Below are 23,546 nucleotides of genomic sequence, written 5' to 3'. Positions count from 1 at the left end.
AGTGCTGTCTAAGGGCCCGAAGATCACGGGCATCCAGTATGGTTTTCCGGCCTTGACCCTTACGCACATAGATTGTTCCAGATTCTCTGAAACTTTGGATGAGATCATGCACTGTTAATGATGATAACTTCAAACTCTTTGCAATTTTTCTCTGAGAAACTCATTTCTGATATTGCTCCACTATTTTTCGCCGCAGCATTGGGGGAATTTGTGATCTTCTACCCATCTTGACTTCTGAGAGACACTGTCAGTCTAAGAGGCTCTTTTTATAGACAGTCATGTTGCCATTTGACCTAATAAATTGCAAACTGGTCCTCCAGCTGTTCCTTATATATAGATTAAATTATCTTATTGCTACCTGTCCCAACCTTTTTGGAATGTGTAGCTCTCCTGAAATCCAAAATGACACAATATTTGGCATTACATTTCAAAATGGCTCACTTTCAGCATTTGATATGTTATCTACATTCTATTGTGAATACAATATAAGTTTATAAGATTTGTAAATTATTCCATTCCTGTTTTACTCATAATTTGTACACTGTCCCAATTTATTTGGACTCTTTTTATATATATACTGTAGTACATACATACATATAAGTACTGTATATAGGCAGGGGATACAGACTTTATAACAATTATATCAATGAATGCATTAGAATGCATTAGAAAGAATGCAAACCATGACTGGGAAAAGATTAATAATATACTACAATGTTATACAATGTCAAAAGTCAAATGTGGCTTGGCTTAAAGTTGAAAAGCTGTGGTATGGAGTACTCTGACTTCTTGTACTCTTTGCAATTGAGCTGCATCTTCAGATCCAACTCCTGAAAGCCTTTCTCTTTGAGCTGTTTTTGACTCACGCTTGAACTTCTGCTATACTGCATCACCTTTAATCCCACTCAGAGATGACACCAAAAGAATATGTATTTCATATATATCTGGCAAAACCAAGAATGTATTCAGTAATTGTTCTTTTTAACTGTTAAATATGAGACAGTTTTGTTAAAGGAAGAAAGAAGTGTGAGAGCTATAATGAAAATAACACAGTTTAGAAATGGACCGAGCCAAACCGCCATTAGCCAAGCTTGAAGCTCACAGTTCTGTCATCTGAGGTAAAAAATTCATACGATTCAGTTTGAGAAAGGTTTGCATTTCAAGGAGCGAGTGGGCTGAGAGGAATGAAGTGTGTTTCGAGAGCGTGTCAGAGAATCTCCCCGAAGTTTAAAGATGGTTGCTGTCGGGAAGCACAGATCATTTATTGTGACTTCATTTGCACAGAGAATGAGAAATCTCTTTCATTGCCCTGTGCTGTGGTGACGGCGTATGAATCTCAATTCTTCAGCTTGTTAAAAACAGGCCTTTCATGAGTTGAAGTTATGGGCTGCAGAAATACAGAATCGAAAGACGGGCAACTTTTCAAGCTGTGCTGATTTTTCCAAATAAATATTCACGAGCATGTTTCATCTCAATAAAAACATTCAGTCCATTCAGCTGAAATTATGGTGATACCCTACTTCCATTAAAATAATTACTTGTTCCACATATTTCCATTCAGACATGACTCTGATTGAATTGGAAGTACAAAAGGTTGCCTGATTTTTTTATTATGACGTTTTTGTGTTTTGCAACTGTATCCCCATGAAGATGAGTGAATAATTACTGCAGTCTCATGGGAAAGCAACACTCGATATTGCCTGCTGTCATTTGACCCTTAGTATTAGCTAAAATATGTTTTAATCACAATGGCTCACAGGTAGCAACAGATTGAGCCTTTAGTAGTGGGAACAGCTATAACAGAAAAGATAAGAAAAGGCCCATTGCTGTTCTGTTCATCAGACTACTGAAGGCCTAAATGGGCCAATATTCCCCCGATGTGAAAAATGAGATTTTTCTCTTATAGATCTGTCATATTCACTTTAGGAGCTCATACACTTTCCTTTTCTCGGTACCACAGCTCACTGCTTCCCGTTCAGTAATCCACCCTGACAAACAGAAAGAGGTACAAGACACAGAGATTGTTTTTCCTCACGCCTTTTGAATTCCACGAATCCTGAAAGAGATGTTCTATAAATCATTTCACTGATGTAAACAGACTCCAGCAGAGTCATTACACAGACGTAAGGAAAGAAACAAGACAATCAGAGGCATGTTTTAGAACATAGGATGTTGTGATGTATAGTTTAGGCACTAATATAATAATTATGTTCAATAACAATTTTCACTGTAAAAACATTATTATTATTATTATTATTTTTGTATAACCAAGGCTACATTTATTTGATCAAAAATAGTTAACATTGTGAAATATATTTATATATTATTAACATGTTTATTATTATGATTATTATTATTATTATTGTAAAACTTTTTATCACATTTTGAATAATACAAAATTATTAAAATTATTTATTACTCTCTCCTTCACATTTTTTCTTCACGAAAGTCTGTTATTCCCACAAAGGCTGCATTTATTTATAAACAAAGTATTAAAAATAACATTTTGTCAAGATTATTTTATAAATATAAAAATCCAAAAGTTTACAAATATATGTACTGCCAGTTTTTTTTTATCAATTTAAAACAACCTTGCTGAATAAAAGCATCAGTTACTTTTCTTACACAGTATTGAATGTGTGTGTGTGAATACATATACGTAATGAAATTATTATAATTATTTATGTAAGAATTATGTATATATAATTTTAATGATTAAGTTTTAATTAAAATATAAATTAAAATAATTCAAATGCAGTGTTAGAATACTGAGAATGATAATTAAATATTGATAAATAAAATTATTACAATTTTGGCCAGATGGTGTAGGTTACAAAATCTACTAACATCAGTTTCTCTGGTACTTTGGTAGCTTCATCATCTCATTTTGAGATGAAATGATAATAAATCCTTGCATAGGACTTCAATTTTACTGCTATTGCAGTCATCATGAGTTTGATATTTCTGTCAGAAACAAAGAATCCTTCTCCGCTTGTGTTTTTAGGGCAACCCGTTCTCATCAGTCTGCGTATAAATAACACGACTTTACACTTTCTATTTGCGTGTAATGCATACGCCAAATGCCATTTTTGCGTGCATATGATACGCCAATCCTTCCCATTAATTTCGGTGGAGAGCAGATGCGTCCAAATAACACGCATCATCTTCAGCGGCAGTGACGTCACCAGCGAGGCTCGTTCAGTTCACCTGATGCGCGTACACCTTCAAACAGGTAAGCAAGGGTAAATCTTTTTTTTTCTTCTTCTTTTTGTAATGATATCACGTGGTTAAGCGTATTGTTTTAATTATTTCAGTATTTCTGCATCACGTTAGACAGGGTCGTGTTTTTAAAGGGCAGTTTATGCTCAAATTATGGGTCAGTGGGCTGCTCAGCTAACTTAGCCTACCATTGTCATTAGCCTAAGCTAACCTGTACTGTTTATAGACCTGTTGCAGTTTTAAATAAATTTATGATGTGGCATATGGGTCTTCAGCTTTTAGACATGACTAATACAAGCACAACAAAGCACCCAACCCAATATCGCGTGATAATCGTGATCGTGTAAAAAGTCCACACATTTAGCATATTTTTACAATACTAGCCTAACTTTTGCTTGACCACGTCATGTGTAGCCAATACACACACAGTAACTACAGCATATTTACCATGCTTCTCCTACTGTAACCGTAGTTTTACTCTGGACTTTGTAACACACATAACCACGACATTTACTATGGGTTTACCATAGTAACCATAGTTTTACTCTGGTATTTGTATTCACTAACACACATAACCACGACATTTACTATGGGTTTACCATAGTAACCATAGTTTTACTCTGGTATTTGTAGTTACTAACACACAATAACCACGACATTTACTATGGGTTTACCATAGTAACCATAGTTTTACTCTGGTATTTGTAGTTACTAACACACAATAACCACGACATTTACTATGGGTTTACCATAGTAACCATAGTTTTACTATGGTATTTGTATTTACTAACACACAATAACCACGACATTTACTATGGGTTTACCATAGTAACCATAGTTTTACTCTGGTATTTGTATTTACTAACACACAATAACCACGACATTTACTATGGGTTTACCATAGTAACCATGGTTTTACTCTGGTATTTGTAGTTACTAACACACAATAACCACAACACTTACCAGGATTTTACCACAGTAACTGTGTTTTTACTCTACACTATTTGTAAAGCACAGTAACCACTAAGTTTGCCATGCCTTTAATATCTTTTTGTGATGTAATTGTAATTCAGTGTTTTTTCTGTCTTGCAGTTACGTCGGATTACATACTCCACAACAACCTGTAATCCAGCAGATCTTTAAAGAAGCCATCTCTTGTAAAATCTCTCTCTCTCTCTCTCTCTCTCTCTCTCTCTCTCTCTCTCTCTCTCTCTCGCTCTGCTAGAATTAACAGGGAACTTCAACTCCACGCTCCCAATGCTGATATTGAAGAAGCTGTCAAGGGGGCTGAACAAGTCCTTCAAAGGATCAACCCTTCACAGGTAATGTTGAAGACTCTTAGTTATAACTGATTTGCTTTAATGAACGCATCCTTATATTGTGTTAATCAAATATTTTGGTCACAGATCATTTTAACACACTGTCTCAACATGTTTATATTTCAGGAAGGCCTGTCATGTGATTTGAATTTGACCATCTTGTGCATTTATGAAGAAGACCAAAAGCTGCAAAGGCAAACACTTCCAATGGTACGTCAGATACATTTTTCTCAGCATTTGATGTTTCTTAAATTTTGGTTCACTTAGCCCATCAGGAAGAACACTCAACAAAGAGCATGTTGTAGTAGTAATAATTCATCCAATAATCATATTATATTGCACAAGCGTACTTGTACAAAATTCTACAACTTTTACTCCTACTGCTGTTATTGGCCATTACCACAGCTCCCATCAGATTGTGCCCATTGTAAGAGTGTTTATATCATGAAGTTTAAATGAAGTCCATTGTATTCTTTATTAATCTTTACAAATTGGTGCCGCCTCTTCCTGTTTCAACAGTACATGATATCTGTCCACACCTCATAGTCTGCCTTTCTTTCTATGGTGATGTTACTGAACACATCTGTCTTAGAAGCAAGAGAATGGAAATCCTAGTTTAACTTTTCAAGTGCTACAAATCAGATCTTCAATGAATTTGGGCAATCAGATCACTTAAAGTTGTTCACACAAAGACCAATAACTATAATGAGAAGTATTTTAGCATCCACACCAACAGACAGTACTGTACAATTACTGCTATGCACACTGCAGTTACAGTATGTTGTATTCTGCCATTTGTTGTTGTCAGTGTTTTTGTTGTTCATAATGTGATAAATTATCTTTGTTTCTTCTTGCAGGATTTCTCACAGATTACTTAATCATTCTTCATCAGCTCTTCACAATATCAGCCCATTCAAAAGCTTCCAGATCTTCCTCTCTTGTGTGACACATCTGCTCTCAGTCCTTTACTGCCAACCTCTACATTCATCACTCCAATCTCTACTATAAGCACTCCTGTATATATATATATATATATATATATATATATATATATATATACACATAATAATAATAATTATTATTAACCATTTATTTGTTTTGCATTTATTCACAATAGAAGCAAACAATGATTACAGGATATATGTTTTTAAAGGTGATAATTGTAAAATATTGGAGCATTGTTCTTAATCATTTTTGCCTATTTGGTTGATAAAGGGAAGAAAACAATATATTTTCAACTGTAGCCTTGATTATTCTTTGGCATCTTTTGTCAGGATTTCTGTAAACAAATTCCCTTTTTATTTTTGAATATTAAACTTATGTTTTTTGAAGGGAGTTTCTGTAGCTATTTTGTTTGTTTGTTTTCACTTAGTTACCTCTATGCATTTTTTTTATCAACTTTTCGTTTTTTTTATATAGTGGAATAAACTGGAGAGAGACTGTTCTGGGCACTATGTTTATCTGCGAAAAGTTTGACATATCAATAAACACTGTAAAATGACTAGACAATGAGTGATTGATGTCATGATGTTTGTTTGTTTGTTTTCTATTCCTGTAGTTCGACTGGTGGATCTAAGAATGGCAAGTTTTTAGGGTCCATTTCCATGAAACGTAGATGTGATAAATTGTTTACCTTTAATACACTATAAATACATTGTAAATATTACAGAAGGAAAATTGAGTAGTAGAAAAATATTGTATTTAAATAATCTTCAGAGGTGTTTTTTTTTTTTGAGCAAATGAAACATTTTGACATTTATTTTTCACACAGTATATGCAAACTTTTGAGTTTAAGTACTGTACACTAATATTAGTGTAAACAATGTAGCCTATTCAATACAATGGGAATCATTATACCTTCGTTAAAACACAAAACAAAAAAAACACCTTTAATCAACGTATTTCTTGCTGCATCAGGGTAACTGCAGCTTCTGTCCATTCACTACAGGAACCCGGAAGCTCCCGGCATAAATGACCATATATGTACAAGTTAGTGTGACGCCTCTGCTCAACTGGGTTGCCATTGGCTTTGACGTTCCCTTGGCTCTCGCAGAACTCGCTGTGATTGGACTATCTTTTAACCCAAATTATAAACCGCTTAATGTTGCAAAGTCCGTTTGACTGTAATTATTACGTCAGTAACACCTTCAGTTAACAATGCAGTGTTGCTATGTGGTGAGAAATTATCTCTTTACCGAAATCGTAACCCTAACCCTAAGCACAACTCCAATAAACTCCAAATACCAGCGCTAATATTACTCGCGTTCAAACGATAGAATGGCAGAGGCTTATGGGTAATGTAGTTTAAAATGTTTAATAATGAAAAAAATGGGAAAATGCAATCTTTTTTAACAAAGGGTCATCTAAACATGTTCATTGTGTAAACATTAATGACATATTTAAGAGGCAGGCTGAAATTCGATATTTTACTAAGTGCACTTTTTTAAACACCTTTATACCACCTTTCCATATATGTTTGAAAACTCTGTCCAACATTATTTAATTAGCATAGCATAAGTAGTTGTCCTGCCAATTTTTTCTTTGACACTAAAATCAGACTTTGATTTACAGCCATTTGAAATTTACATTTTTTTGCTCTTCTAAGGGACTCTACTGGGCCCTTGAAGATGGAAGGGCAGTAAAACATACACATACCTTTTCTCATCATGGACAACAGACTGTGCTGAGTCATAATTTTTAAGTTTTTCTTTTCAACAAATTGCCAATATGTAAGTTGTAAGTCATGTTTATCTTAGAATAAGAATAGAACCATAAAAATATACATCAGTGCCTATTTGGAATAGGCTCCAAATATTGAATTATATCAGGTGCAAGGATACAGTATTGAAAGTAAACAAAGACACCAATTTAAACAACCAATACATACTGTGACACTTCATTGTACTTTCACAGTGTCAATGTGTCATTCAGTAAGACAAGGTACAGAGAGTGTGTAGTTTATAGTGCAAAGCCATACAATTCATGCAATGCAAAGAATCATAATATTAAGAGCTAATTTGTGTCTCTGTGTAAAATACTCCTCATATTTGTCCTCCTCGGGTACTAAACATCAGTAATGTGCATGCTCATCTTGCTTATTATACAGTACTGGATTCATGTTGATCTTTCCCTTGTCCATCACCTTCAGTTGTGCATGAAATTCCTGCAGCATTATAGTCCATGCAGTATCTTCTAATGCAGCTTTCAGCCTGCCCTTCATCTAACTGAATGTCATTAATGTAACCAAATGTTCATTTCTTAATTAAAACACATTTATCTATTGTTTACAAAATTAAATGGTGTATTTACCAAACACCATTCTTAATATAGAATATTCACCCTACTTTATTATCCAACACCATGTGCAGTACTTTACTGGAGGATACAACATAAAGACAACTAAAGTAGTGTATTAAGACAAATGATATACAATTTTTAACAATATTAAAAATGGGTTATGTTAAAACCATGTTTTTCTAATCAGATGAAGCCATGCAAATGCATGCATGATGAAATGCCTTGAGCCCCAAAGAATCACATCAAGTTTTTAGAGCTCTCCTGCTTTTCTTCCTCTTCTTGCTTGTCCATGTCCTGGACATATCATAATCTTCCATGTCATACATTTTTTTTGCAGTTGTTATGCAGCACCCTACAGCACAACTGATGAACAAAAGACATGTAACTAATTTAAATCAAATATCTTTATTGTCACAATACAATGAACACAAGTATACAGGTGATGAAAGTCTTGGGTGCAGACTGCAGCGTGACAGTATGGATGACAAATGAATTAATTCATGAATATATATGAAATACAAATTCTGAATATATATATATATATATATATATATATATATATATATATATATATATATATATATATATATATATATATATATGCAACACACATATATAAGGGACTCAATTCAGGTAGAGAACAATATATGTTAAAAATTATGCTATACAAAGAGCATGAATTGAAAACAATAATAATCACAGTACACATACATCTCTGCAGTAAAGCACGGTATGAATTAGTGCAAACAGAATGTCAAGGTGCATAATAATATTGAGTCCAGTCAGCATAACTGATAAGAGTGCAGGGCATATGAGGTTGGTGGGGTGTGTATGGTTTTACTGGTATGAGTTCAGTTCAGTCTGATTGCCTGTGAAAGGAACTTGTCTCACTGTCTGCTGGTGTAGATTCTATGATAACGTCTGCCTGATGGTAACAGTGAGAGCAATCCATGGCTCGGCTGGCTGGAGTCTCTGACGGTCCTCCTCACACTCCACCTGGTCTAGATGTCCTGGAGGGCCAAAACATGTATTTAGGTTATGGTAAATCAATAAACAATATATAGTATTTTTATTTATAATTGTTGCACTGGACTTAACATTGATTCTTGTTGGGGATATTGGCCAAAAGAATCCCACCACAACTAGCTCTCGTTGTTTAGCTGTGATGTTTACTTTTACAGGCCGTAACATCTGAGCTGTCGCAGTAGAGCGGTTTGTGAATGCAGTCTTCACAGCAGATAACTGATGGGTTCAGGTAGCAGTGATGCACTCGGTGGCCATTCAATCGATATCTTCATCATCTGGCTTCATCTTAATTCAAACAAACAGACAAAACAATAAGTCAGCAATAACAGCAATAACCATTCTAGAGTAATAGTGTTGGTGAATACAGTTGCAGGTGTCAGTACTCACCATATTCAGTCATTTCCTTCCCAAATCACAGAGATGATGCACAGCTTATCTGCTCATTTTAGGAGCTATAAAAAAGATGTATATGTGAAAAACCATAACTGCGGACTTGAAAAGTCTTTTGAGAGATCAACATCAATGTTGTACCACACATAACTGCATTGAATTCAGACATACAAATTGAAATGTGAAACTTTTCACCTTTCTGTCTTTTCTTTTGGGGCACAAGAAGTCCATGTTCATTCCTCATTTCTTTAGGACTGGTTTGACTGATTTTCTTTGCGTTTCTGGTCTTCAGCTGTAAAACAAGAAAATATTTATTGACCCCATGTTTAATCATTATTGTTGTTTAAAAATATAAATGAAGCAGATATAATTATATACTTCAAGCACAAGTTCCTTGGCAACTCTAGTAGGCTCCTGAGTTCATCTGTACACATCAGATTCAGCGTCTGAGAAAATACCATCATGCAAACTCTCAGTTTCTGCCTTACAACAGAGCATAAAAGAATGTGTGAGTGAGGGAGTACAGCATGAAGATGAAGTGAAAAAGGCAGAGAAAGGCAGAATTTTGTGTATAAATTTAACAGAATGAGGGGAACATTTAAGAGATTTAAGAGAACAGTATTGTCTGTTGGTGTGGATGCTAAAATACTTCTCATTATAGTTATTGGTCTTTGTGTGAACAACTTTAAGTGATCTGATTGCCCAAATTCATTGAAGATCTGATTTGTAGCACTTGAAAAGTTAAACTAGGATTTCCATTCTCTTGCTTCTAAGACAGATGTGTTCAGTAACATCACCATAGAAAGAAAGGCAGACTATGAGGTGTGGACAGATATCATGTACTGTTGAAACAGGAAGAGGCGGCACCAATTTGTAAAGATTAATAAAGAATACAATGGACTTCATTTAAACTTCATGATATAAACACTCTTACAATGGGCACAATCTGATGGGAGCTGTGGTAATGGCCAATAACAGCAGTAGGAGTAAAAGAATTTTGTACAAGTACGCTTGTGCAATATAATATGATTATTGGATGAATTATTACTACTACAACATGCTCTTTGTTGAGTGTTCTTCCTGATGGGCTAAGTGAACCAAAATTTAAGAAACATCAAATGCTGAGAAAAATGTATCTGACGTACCATTGGAAGTGTTTGCCTTTGCAGCTTTTGGTCTTCTTCATAAATGCACAAGATGGTCAAATTCAAATCACATGACAGGCCTTCCTGAAATATAAACATGTTGAGACAGTGTGTTAAAATGATCTGTGACCAAAATATTTGATTAACACAATATAAGGATGCGTTCATTAAAGCAAATCAGTTATAACTAAGAGTCTTCAACATTACCTGTGAAGGGTTGATCCTTTGAAGGACTTGTTCAGCCCCCTTGACAGCTTCTTCAATATCAGCATTGGGAGCGTGGAGTTGAAGTTCCCTGTTAATTCTAGCAGAGCGAGAGAGAGAGAGAGAGAGAGAGAGAGAGAGAGAGAGAGAGAGAGAGAGAGAGAGAGAGAGAGAGAGAGAGAGAGAGAGAGAGAGAGAGAGATTTTACAAGAGATGGCTTCTTTAAAGATCTGCTGGATTACAGGTTGTTGTGGAGTATGTAATCCGACGTAACTGCAAGACAGAAAAAACACTGAATTACAATTACATCACAAAAAGATATTAAAGGCATGGCAAACTTAGTGGTTACTGTGCTTTACAAATAGTGTAGAGTAAAAACACAGTTACTGTGGTAAAATCCTGGTAAGTGTTGTGGTTATTGTGTGTTAGTAACTACAAATACCAGAGTAAAACTATGGTTACTATGGTAAACCCATAGTAAATGTCGTGGTTATTGTGTGTTAGTAACTACAAATACCAGAGTAAAACTATGGTTACTATGGTAAACCCATAGTAAATGTCGTGGTTATTGTGTGTTAGTAAATACAAATACCAGAGTAAAACTATGGTTACTATGGTAAACCCATAGTAAATGTCGTGGTTACTGTGTGTTAGTAACTACAAATACCAGAGTAAAACCATGGTTACTATGGTAAACCCATAGTAAATGTCGTGGTTATTGTGTGTTAGTAACTACAAATACCAGAGTAAAACTATGGTTACTATGGTAAACCCATAGTAAATGTCGTGGTTATGTGTGTTAGTGAATACAAATACCAGAGTAAAACTATGGTTACTATGGTAAACCCATAGTAAATGTCGTGGTTATTGTGTGTTAGTAACTACAAATACCAGAGTAAAACTATGGTTACTATGGTAAACCCATAGTAAATGTCGTGGTTATGTGTGTTACAAAGTCCAGAGTAAAACTACGGTTACAGTAGGAGAAGCATGGTAAATATGCTGTAGTTACTGTGTGTGTATTGGCTACACATGACGTGGTCAAGCAAAAGTTAGGCTAGTATTGTAAAAATATGCTAAATGTGTGGACTTTTTACACGATCACGATTATCACGCGATATTGGGTTGGGTGCTTTGTTGTGCTTGTATTAGTCATGTCTAAAAGCTGAAGACCCATATGTCACATCATAAATTTATTTAAAACTGCAACAGGTCTATAAACAGTACAGGTTAGCTTAGGCTAATGACAATGGTAGGCTAAGTTAGCTGAGCAGCCCACTGACCCATAATTTGAGCATAAACACGAGGCTGACTCCAGCTCCTTATTCGCCAGCTCCTTATTCGCCGAACTATCCATTCCACCTTAAAAATGTCTAGTGGTTGTTAATCCTTCCCTGTCAGTGCTATTGGTTGTATTTTTTAAAGGGACAGTTGCTCAAAACTGGCATGCTTCAGACAGCAGTTAACAATGAACGGTAAAAATATAAAGTTATGTAAAAATGTATTGTATGTTTCAATACATAATGCACGTGACTTGCGAATGCAAGTTCTTTTTTTTATTTAAACGCCATGCCTTACTCAATGTCTTTTTCAACATACCCTGTATGAATAAAACAAGATAATATTGTTTGCAGCTCTTATGTAATCTTTATTAAAATGTATCCATTACTGTAAAATATTAAATAAACATACATTATTTAACTGTCACACAAAATCTTGTATTACTGCAATTTCTGATGTGCTGTTGAAGAAACGTGCCGTACTCAACTGTATTCCGACAAAGCATTTTGGGCATGTCATTTTGTTATTTCAAAGGTTCTCAAAAAAAGGATTACCTACAGGGCAAGAGTAATTCACTCTCTAACGAAATCCTTTATTAGACCATCTTCTGATTTTTTATTATGGAAATATAACCCAGACAAAAAATGCCCTCGAAAGCATCTGTATTTGACGAAAAAGCATATTGGGCATGACATAATTTTTTTGTTTGAAAGGTTCTCAAACAAATGAGCATGTAGAGGGCAAGAGTAATTCGCTCTCTAACGAAATCCTTTATTAGACCATCTTCTGATGTTTTATTATGGAAATATGACCCAGAGAAAAAATGCCCTCCAAAGCATCTGTATTTGACGAAAAAGCATATTGGGCATGACATAATTTTTTTGTTTGAAAGGTTCTCAAACAAATGAGCATGTAGAGGGCAAGAGTAATTCGCTCTCTAACGAAATCCTGCATTAGAACATTTTCTGATGTTTTATTATGGAAATATAACCCAGAGAAAATGACATCAAAGGCATCTGTATGCCGAAAAAGCATATTGGGCATGACAACATTTTCTTGTTTCAAAGGTTTTTAAAAGAAGGAGCATGTAGAGGGCAAGAGTAATTCACTCTCTAACGAGATCCTGCATTAGAACATTTTCTGATGTTTTATTTTGGAAATATAACCCAGAGAAAATGCTCTCAATAGCAACTTTATGAGCCGAAAAAGCATATTTGGCATGTCATAATTTTCTTGTTTCAAAGGTTCTCAAAAAAAGGAGTACGTAGAGGGCAAGAGTAATTCTGTCTCTAACAGGATCCTGCATTAGAACATTTTCTGATGTTTTATTATGGAAATATGACCCAGAGAAAATGCTCTCAATAGCAACTTTATGAGCCAAAAAAGCATATTTGGCATGTCATAATTTTCTTGTTTCAAAGGTTCTCAAAAAACGGAGCATGTAGAGAGCAAGAGTAATTCACTCTCTAACAAAATCCTGCATTAGATCATTTTTTGATGTTTTATTATGGAAATATAACCCAGAGAAAATGCTCTCAATAGCGAATTTATGGGCCTAAAAAGCATATTTTGCATGTCATCATTTTCTTGTTTCAAAGGTTCTCAAAAAAAGGAGCATGTAGAGGGCAAGAGTAATTCACTCTATAACAAAATCCTGCCTTAGAACATTTTCTGATGTTTTATTACGGAAATATGACCCATAGAATATGCTCTCAATAGCAACTTCATAGGACAAAAAAGCATATTTGGCATGTTATAATTTTCTTGTTTCAAAGGTTCTCAAAAAAGGAGAATGTAGAGGGCAAGAGTAATTCACTCTCCAACGAAATCCTGCATTAGAACATTTTCTGATGTTTTATTATGGAATTATAACCCAGAGATTATTACCTCCAAAGCAACTGTATATGCGAAAAAGCATATTAGGCATGGCATCATTTTCTTGTTTCAAAGGTTTTAAAAAAAAGGAGCATGTAGAGGGCAAGAGTAATTCACTCTCTAACAAAATCCTGCATTAGAACATTTTCTGATGTTTTATTATGGAAATATAACCCAGAGAAAATGCCCTCCAAAGCATCTGTACAGTATTGTTCAAAATAATAGCAGTACAATGTGACTAACCAGAATAATCAAGGTTTTTAGTATATTTTTTATTGCTACGTGGCAAACAAGTTACCAGTAGGTTCAGTAGATTGTCAGAAAACAAACAAGACCCAGCATTCATGATATGCACGCTCTTAAGGCTGTGCAATTGGGCAATTAGTTGAAAGGGGTGTGTTCAAAAAAATAGCAGTGTCTACCTTTGACTGTACAAACTCAAAACTATTTTGTACACACATTTTTTTTCAATCCTGTGAATCACTAAACTAATATTTAGTTGTATGACCACAGTTTTTTAAAACTGCTTGACATCTGTGTGGCATGGAGTCAACCAACTTGTGGCACCTCTCAGCTGTTATTCCACTCCATGATTCTTTAACAACATTCCACAATTCATTCACATTTCTTGGTTTTGCTTCAGAAACAGCATTTTTGATATCACCCCACAAGTTCTCAATTGGATTAAGGTCTGGAGATTGGGCTGGCCACTCCATAACATTAATTTTGTTGGTTTGGAACCAAGACTTTGCCCGTTTACTAGTGTGTTTTGGGTCATTGTCTTGTTGAAACAACCATTTCAAGGGCATGTCCTCTTCAGCATAGGGCAACATGACCTCTTCAAGTATTTTAACATATGCAAACTGATCCATGATCCCTGGTATGCGATAAATAGGCCCAACACCATAGTAGGAGAAACATGCCCATATCATGATGCTTGCACCTCCATGCTTCACTGTCTTCACTGTGTACTGTGGCTTGAATTCAGAGTTTGGGGGTCGTCTCACAAACTGCCTGTGGCCCTTGGACCCAAAAAGAACAATTTTACTCTCATCAGTCCACAAAATGTTCCTCCATTTCTCTTTAGGCCAGTTGATGTGTTCTTTGGCAAATTGTAACCTCTTCTGCACATGCCTTTTTTTTAACAGAGGGACTTTGAGGGGGATTCTTGAAAATAGATTAGCTTCACACAGACGTCTTCTAACTGTCACAGTACTTACAGGTAACTCCAGACTGTCTTTGATCATCCTGGAGGTGATCATTGGCTGAGCCTTTGCCATTCTGGTTATTCTTCTATCCATTTTGATGGTTGTCTTCCGTTTTCTTCCACGTCTCTCTGGTTTTGCTCTCCATTTTAAGGCATTGGAGATCATTTTAGCTGAACAGCCTATCATTTTTTGCACCTCTTTATAGGTTTTCCCCTCTCTAATCAACTTTTTAATCAAAGTACGCTGTTCTTCTGAACAATGTCTTGAACGACCCATTTTCCTCAGCTTTCAAATGCATGTTCAAGAAGTGTTGGCTTCATCCTTAAATAGGGGCCACCTGATTCACACCTGTTTCTTCACAAAATTGATGACCTCAGTGATTGAATGCCACACTGCTATTTTTTTGAACACACCCCTTTCAACTAATTCAACTAATTGCCCAATTGCACAGCCTTAAGAGCGTGCATATCATGAATGCTGGGTCTCATTTGTTTTCTGACAATCTACTGAACCTACTGGTAACTTGTTTGCCACGTAGCAATAAAAAAATATACGAAAAACCTTGATTATTCTGGTTAGTCACATTGTACTGCTATTATTTTGAACAATACTGTATGTCGAAAAAGCATATTGGGCATGAAAACATTTTCTTGTTTCAAAGGTTCTCAAAAAAAGGAGCACATAGAGGGCAAGAGTAATTCACTCTCTAACGAGATCCTGCATTAGAACATTTTCTGATGTTTTATTATGGAAATATGACCCAGAGAAAATGCCCTCATTAGCAACTTTATGGGCCAAAAAGCATATTTGGTATGTCACAATTTTTTTGTTTCAAAGGTTCTCAAAAAAGGAGCATGTAGAGGGCAAGAGTAATTCACTCTCTAACAAAATCCTGCATTAGAACATTTTCTGATATTTTATTATGGAAATATAACCCAGAGAAAATGCCCTCGAAAGCAAATGTATATGCGAAAAAGCATATTAGGCATGACAACATTTTCTTGTTTTAAAGGTTCTCAAAAAAGGAGCACGTAGAGGGCAAGAGTAATTCACTCTCTTATGAGATCCTGCATTAGAACATTTTCTGGTGATTTATTATGGAAATATGACCCAGAGAAAATGCCCTCCAAAGCAACTGTATGCGAAAAAGCATATTAGGCTTGTCATAATTTTCTTGTTTCAAAAGTTCTCAAAAAAAGGAGCACGTAGAGGGCAAGAGAAATTCACTCTCTAATGAAATCCTGCATTTGAACTTTTTTTGATGTTTTAATATGGAAATATGACCCAAGAAAGAGAAAATGCCCTCCAAAGCATTTGTATATGATAGTGTAGTGGGAATCACAACTTAAATATGCAGGATTACATTAGAGAGTGAATTACTCTTGCCCTTTACGTGCTCCTTTTTTGCTATTGAGAGCATTTTCTCTGTGTCATATTTTCGTAATAAAACATCAGAAAATGTTGTAATGCAGGATCTCGTTAGAAAGTGAATTACTCTTGGCCTCTACATGCTCCTTTTTTGAGAACATTTGAAACAAGAAAATGATGCCATGCCTAATATGCTTTTTGCATATACAGTTGCTTTGGAGGTAATATTCTCTGGGTTATAATTCCATAATAAAACATCAGAAAATGTTCTAATGCAGGATTTCATTAGAGAGTGAATTACTTTTGCCCTCTACGTGCTCCTTTTTTGAGAACCTTTGAAACAAGAAAATTATAACATGCCAAATATGCTTTTTCGGCCCATAAAGTTGCTATTGAGAGCATTTTCTCTGGGTCATATTCCCATAATAAAACATTAGAAAATGTTCTAAGGGGAAGGATTTTGTTAGAGAGTGAATTACTCTTGCCCTCTACGTGCTCCTTTTTTTGAGAACCTTTGAAACACAAAAATTATGACATGCCAAATATGCTTTTTCGGCATATACATTTGCTTTCGAGGGCATTTTCTCTGGGTTATATTTCCATGATAAAATATCAGAAGATGGTCTAATGCAGGATTACATTAGAGAGTGAATTACTCTTGCCCTCTACGTGCTCCTTTTTTTGAGAACCTTTGAAACAAGAAAATTATGACATGCCCAATATGCTTTTTTGGTCATAAAGTTGCTATTGAGAGCGTTTTCTCTGTGTCATAATTCCGTAATAAAACATCAGAAAATGTTCTAATGCAGGATCTCGTTAGAAAGTGAATTACTCTTGCCCTCTACATGCTCCTTTTTTTGAGAACCTTTGAAATAAGAAAATGTTGTCATGCCCAATATGCTTTTTTGACATATGCAGATGCTTTGGAGGTAATATTCTCTGGGTTATAATTCCATAATAAAACATCAGAAAATGTTCTAATGCAGGATTTCATTAGAGAGTGAATTACTCTTGCCCTCTACGTGCTCCTGTTTTTGAGAACCTTTGAAACAAGAAAATTATAACATGCCAAATATGCTTTTTCGGCCCATAAAGTTGCTATTGAGAGCATTTTCTCTGGGTTATATTTCCATTATAAAATATCAGAAGATGGTCTAATGCAGGATTACATTAGAGAGTGAATTACTCTTGCCCTCTACGTGCTCCTTTTTTTGAGAACCTTTGAAACAAGAAAATTATGACATGCCTAGGGGTGGGCGATATCTCGATATTTAAAATATATCGAGATATTTTTTAAACACGATATGGATTTTGCCATATCGTATATATCGATATATTGTTTATATTTAATTGTGATTCCGCCACTTTGCTGTGCTCGCCCCCGCTCGCTCGCCCCCTGCCTCTTTAATTGCTTTTGTCCCCCCTCCCCTCGCGTGTAGAGAACTAGTAAAAAAAAAGGACAACTGGTTCCATTAATATTGAGATACTTCGGTTTTAAGGCGTTGGGCGAACAGCAGGCAGATGTCTACTGTGTAGGGCCCTATGATTTCCGCGATGCAGAAAACGTGGACGGAATCGCGGAATCCAGTCATAAAAATGGAATTTACAGTTTAACGCGGAATGTCACGGAATTTGTCAAATTTTGAATGAATTAAAAGTAGGTCATGCACTTACATCAAATCGCGATATGGACTAATATCTGCAAATATTAACCCGGAAAAGTCTATTTAAATATGAATCCTGCATGTTCTGCGTGTCTGTGTTAATGAATGGCGCAGAAGCGCATCTTCATTCATTAAACATACGGAAGCGTGCGTGACACTTGCGTTGATTTCAGCGTCTTTCCTCTAACTAAATAAATATGAGAACATCTCCAGAACTGCACTGAGAGTCACTTCATGAGCATCTGACAGTTTGATTTGAGTAAAACTAGCTCATATCACATCATAGACTGCAGTATCACATACACAGAACTGTAAAATAAAAGTATTTGCTAGAAATCTATTACTATTTTTCAGCAGAATGTACATAGCCCACTACTACTACTATTAAAATGAAACGAACATAATTTTTTAAGGAATAATCACACAACATTTCTTCCATGTTTTATTTTTAATAGTAAATCCCCTTTGTTTACCCCCCCAAAAAAATAAGTTTGCTTAATTTTAAATAATGAAAAGATAAATTACATGAATGTTTTATGCCTTCGTTTGATAACCAGAAAAATGTAAATACACAGAATTTCTGAAGGGAAAAAAAAACATTTCACATAAGGCTATTTTAAGATTTTAAGAGATTGTTTTTTTTTATGCATTTAAATAATTACATGCTAAAAAACAGAATTATGTAACAATAAAACATATGGTGAGGAAAAAAAATAAAACATTTCTTAGGGCCCTAAACATTTAATATTTGGCATATTTGTTTTTGCAGTAGTTTTTGGGGGGTTATTTTTCCTATAAAGATATTGAGATATATATTGTATATCGAGATATAGCAAAATATATCGAGATATATTTTTTGCTCCATATCGCCCAGCCCTAGACATGCCCAATATGCTTTTTTGGTCATAAAGTTGCTATTGAGAGCATTTTCTCTGTGTCATAATTCCGTAATAAAACATCAGAAAATGTTCTAATGCAGGATCTCGTTAGAAAGTGAATTACTCTTGCCCTCTACATGCTCCTTTTTTTGAGAACCTTTGAAATAAGAAAATGTTGTCATGCCCAATATGCTTTTTTGACATATGCAGATGCTTTGGAGGGCATATTCTCTGGGTTATATTTCCATGATAAAACATCAGAAAATGTTCTTATGCAGGATTTTGTTAGAGAGTGAATTACTCTTGCCCTCTACATGCTCCTTTTTTTGAGAACCTTTGAAACAAGAAAATGATGCCATGCCTAATATGCTTTTTCGCATATACAGTTGCTTTGGAGGTAATATTCTCTGGGTTATAATTCCATAATAAAACATCAGAAAAAGTTCTAATGCAGGATTCTGTTGGAGAGTGAATTACTCTTGCCCTCTACGTGCTCCTTTTTTTGAGAACCTTTGAAACAAGAAAATTATGACATGCCCAATATGCTTTTTTGGTCATAAAGTTGCTATTGAAAGCGTTTTCTCTGTGTCATAATTCCGTAATAAAACATCAGAAAATGTTCTAATGCAGGATCTCGTTAGAAAGTGAATTACTCTTGCCCTCTACATGCTCCTTTTTTTGAGAACCTTTGAAATAAGAAAATGTTGTCATGCCCAATATGCTTTTTTGACATATGCAGATGCTTTGGAGGGCATATTCTCTGGGTTATATTTCCATGATAAAACATCAGAAAATGTTCTTATGCAGGATTTTGTTAGAGAGTGAATTACTCTTGCCCTCTACATGCTCCTTTTTTTGAGAACCTTTGAAACAAGAAAATGATGCCATGCCTAATATGCTTTTTCGCATATACAGTTGCTTTGGAGGTAATATTCTCTTGGTTATAATTCCATAATAAAACATCAGAAAAAGTTCTAATGCAGGATTTCGTTGGAGAGTGAATTACTCTTGCCCTCTACGTGCTCCTTTTTTTGAGAACCTTTGAAACAAGAAAATTATGACATGCCCAATATGCTTTTTTGGTCATAAAGTTGCTATTGAGAGCATTTTCTCTGTGTCATAATTCCGTAATAAAACATCAGAAAATGTTCTAATGCAGGATCTCGTTAGAAAGTGAATTACTCTTGCCCTCTACATGCTCCTTTTTTTGAGAACCTTTGAAATAAGAAAATGTTGTCATGCCCAATATGCTTTTTTGACATATGCAGATGCTTTGGAGGGCATATTCTCTGGGTTATATTTCCATGATAAAACATCAGAAAATGTTCTTATGCAGGATTTTGTTAGAGAGTGAATTACTCTTGCCCTCTACATGCTCCTTTTTTTGAGAACCTTTGAAACAAGAAAATGATGCCATGCCTAATATGCTTTTTCGCATATACAGTTGCTTTGGAGGTAATATTCTCTGGGTTATAATTCCATAATAAAACATCAGAAAATGTTCTAATGCAGGATTTTGTTAGAGAATGAATTACTCTTGCTCTCTACATGCTCCGTTTTTTGAGAACCTTTGAAACAAGAAAATTATGCCATGCCAAATATGCTTTGTCGCATATACTGTTGCTTTGGAAGGCATTTTCTCTGGATCGTATTTCCATAATAAAACATCAGAAAATGTTCTAATGCAGGATCTCGTTACAGACAGAATTACTCTTGCCCTCTACGTACTCCTTTTTTTGAGAACCTTTGAAACAAGAAAATTATGACATGCCAAATATGCTTTTTCGTCTCATAAAGTTTCTATTGAGAGCATATTCTCTGGGTCATATTTCCATAATAAAACATCAGAAAATGTTCTAATGCAGGATCTCGTTAGAGAGTGAATTACTCTTGCCCTCTACATGCTCCTTTTTTGAGAACCTTTGAAACAAGAAAATGTTGTCATGCCCAATATGCTTTTTCGGCCATAAAGTTGCTATTGAGAGCATTTTCTCTGTGTCATATTTTCGTAATAAAACATCAGAAAATTGTCTAATGTAGGATTTCATTAGAGAGTGAATTACTCTTGCCTTCCACGTACTCTTTTTTTTTGAGAACCTTTGAAGCAAGAAAATTATTACATGCCCAATATGCTATTTCGGCCATAAAGTTGCTATTGAGAGCATTTTCTCTGTGTCATATTTCCGTAATAAAACATCAGAAAATGTTCTAATGCAGGATCTCGTTAGAGAGTGAATTACTCTTGCCCTCTACATGCTCATTTTTTGAGAACCTTTGAAACAAAAAAAATATGACATGCCAAATATTCTTTTTCGGCTCATGAAGTTGCTTTTGAGGGCATATTCTCTGGGTCATATTTCCATAATAAAACATCAGAAAATGTTCTAATGTAGGATCTTGTTAGAGAGTGAATTACTCTTTCCCTTTACATGGTCCCTTTTTTGAGAACCTTTAAAACACAAAAATGATGACATGCCAATTATGCTTTTTTGGCATATACAGATGCCTTGGATGTCATATTCTCTGGGTTATATTTCCATAATAAAACATCTGAAGATGGTCTAATGCAGGATTTCATTAGAGAGTGAATTACTCTTGCCCTCTACGTGCTCCTTTTTTTGAGAACCTTTGAAACAAGAAAATTATGACATGCCCAATATGCTTTTTCGGCCATAAAGTTGCTATTGAGAGCATTTTTTCTGTGTCATATTTTCGTAATAAAACATCAGAAAATGTTCTAATGCAGGATCTCATTAGAGAGTGAATTACTCTTGCCCTCTACGTGCTCCTTTTTTTTGAGAACCTTTGAAACAAAAAAATTATGACATGCCAAATATGCTTTTTCGCCCATGAAGTTGCTTTTGAGGGCCTTTTCTCTGGGTCATATTTCCATAATAAAACATCAGAAAATGTTCTAATGCAGGATCTCGTTAGAGAGTGAATTACTCTTGCCCTCTACATGCTCCTTTTTTGAGAACCTTTGAAACACAAAAATGATGACATGCCAAATATGCTTTTTCGGCCTATAAAGTTGCTTTTGAGGGCATTTTCTCTGGGTCATATTTCTATAATAAAACATCAGAAAATGTTCTAATGCAGGATCTCGTTAGAGAGTGAATTACTCTTGCCCTCTACATGCTCCTTTTTTTGAGAACCTTTGAAACAAGAAAATGATGCCATGCCCAATATGCTTTTTCGGCCCATAAATTCGCTATTGAGAGCATTTTCTCTGGGTCATATTTCCATAATAAAACATCAGAAAATGTTCTAATGCAGGATTTCGTTAGAGAGTGAATTACTCTTGCCCTCTACATGCTCATTTGTTTGAGAACCTTTCAAAAAAAAAATTATGACATGCCCAATATGCTTTTTCGTCAAATACAGATGCTTTGGAGGGCATTTTTTGTCTGGGTTTTATTTCCATAATAAAAAATCAGAAGATGGTCTAATAAAGGATTTCGTTAGAGAGTGAATTACTCTTGCCCTGTAGGTAATCCTTTTTTTGAGAACCTTTGAAATAAAAAAATGACATGCCCAATATGCTTTGTCGGGATACAGTTGAGTAGGGCACGTTTCTTCAACAGCACATCAGAAATTGCAGTAATACAAGATTTTGTGTGACAGTTAAATAATGTATGTTTATTTAATCTTTTACAGTAATGGATACATTTTAATAAAGATTACATAAGAGCTGCAAACAATATTATCTTGTTTTATTCATACAGGGTATGTTGAAAAAGACATTGAGTAAGGCATGGCGTTTAAATAAAAAAAAGAACTTGCATTCGCAAGTCACGTGCATTATGTATTGAAACATACAATACATTTTTACATAACTTTATATTTTTACCGTTCATTGTTAACTGCTGTCTGAAGCAAGCCAGTTTTGAGCAACTGTCCCTTTAAAAAATACAACCAATAGCACTGACAGGGAAGGATTAACAAACACTAGACATTTTTAAGGTGGAATGGATAGTTCGGCGAATAAGGAGCTGGCGAATAAGGAGCTGGAGTCAGCCTCGTAGCATAAACTGCCCTTTAAAAACACGACCCTGTCTAACGTGATGCAGAAATACTGAAATAATTAAAACAATACGCTTAACCACGTGATATCATTACAAAAAGAAGAAGAAAAAAAAAAATATTTACCCTTGCTTACCTGTTTGAAGGTGTCCGCGCATCAGGTGAACTGAACGAGCCTCGCTGGTGACGTCACTGCCGCTGAAGATGATGCGTGTTATTTGGACGCATCTGCTCTCCACCGAAATTAATGGGAAGGATTGGCGTATCATATGCACGCAAAAATGGCATTTGGCGTATGCATTACACGCAAATAGAAAGTGTAAAGTCGTGTTATTTATACGCAGACTGATGAGAACGGGTTGTTTTAGGGCTATACAAAAACATGAGAAGTTTGGCCTGCTGTGCTGTTACCTGAGTTTACCTGCTCAAAATTCTGCAAGGTGTTTCTGTTCTTCCTGTTCCTGCTCGGATCACTCAGATAAAACATGCAGTTCTAGTTCAGTGGTTGCTCTACTTCTGGTAGCATCAGGCCTGAAGAATTTCCTCTGAGAAAGCAAAATATTTATGTTTAGCCCAATTCTACAAGCTAACTTTCCAGATCCACACTCAACACTAATAACCATTTAGACGTTGTAAAAACAAACCTGTC

The 23,546-nt window shown here is 35.2% G+C and overlaps 2 long non-coding RNA genes across 7 annotated transcripts in view; one reads left to right on the top strand and one right to left on the bottom strand.

The window, feature by feature from the left end:
* The first annotated feature begins 3,001 nt into the window (after positions 1-3,001).
* Positions 3,002-6,057, top strand: LOC127977095 (uncharacterized). 2 transcript variants are annotated; one of them, XR_008158090.1, is made up of 4 exons: positions 3,002-3,232; positions 4,312-4,541; positions 4,665-4,748; positions 5,396-6,057. It is a non-coding gene; the product is annotated as an uncharacterized LOC127977095 (long non-coding RNA). The 2 variants fall into 2 exon arrangements; XR_008158091.1 differs by having other exon boundaries at positions 3,002-3,242.
* A 2,164-nt stretch (positions 6,058-8,221) lies between these two features.
* LOC127977830 (uncharacterized) overlaps positions 8,222-23,546 on the bottom strand; it is a 42,600-nt gene continuing 27,275 nt past the window's right edge. For 2 of the 5 annotated variants that reach the window (XR_008158369.1, XR_008158367.1), the window contains exons 2-8: positions 10,604-10,873; positions 10,397-10,480; positions 9,630-9,697; positions 9,447-9,543; positions 9,249-9,313; positions 8,934-9,146; positions 8,222-8,845 (exon numbers count right to left, since the gene is read on the bottom strand). This is a non-coding gene — a long non-coding RNA (uncharacterized LOC127977830). Of the gene's footprint in view, positions 8,846-8,933; positions 9,147-9,248; positions 9,314-9,446; positions 9,544-9,629; positions 9,698-10,396; positions 10,481-10,603; positions 11,411-23,023; positions 23,258-23,546 lie in introns of those variants that run through there. The other 3 variants (XR_008158370.1, XR_008158366.1, XR_008158368.1) reach the window with 3 other exon arrangements.

This window comes from Carassius gibelio, chromosome B18, assembly GCF_023724105.1.
Source record: "Carassius gibelio isolate Cgi1373 ecotype wild population from Czech Republic chromosome B18, carGib1.2-hapl.c, whole genome shotgun sequence".
Classification (NCBI taxonomy): Eukaryota; Metazoa; Chordata; class Actinopteri; order Cypriniformes; family Cyprinidae; genus Carassius; species Carassius gibelio.
Note: the sequence above shows the minus strand (reverse complement) of the source record. Positions and strands in the feature narration are given on the sequence as shown.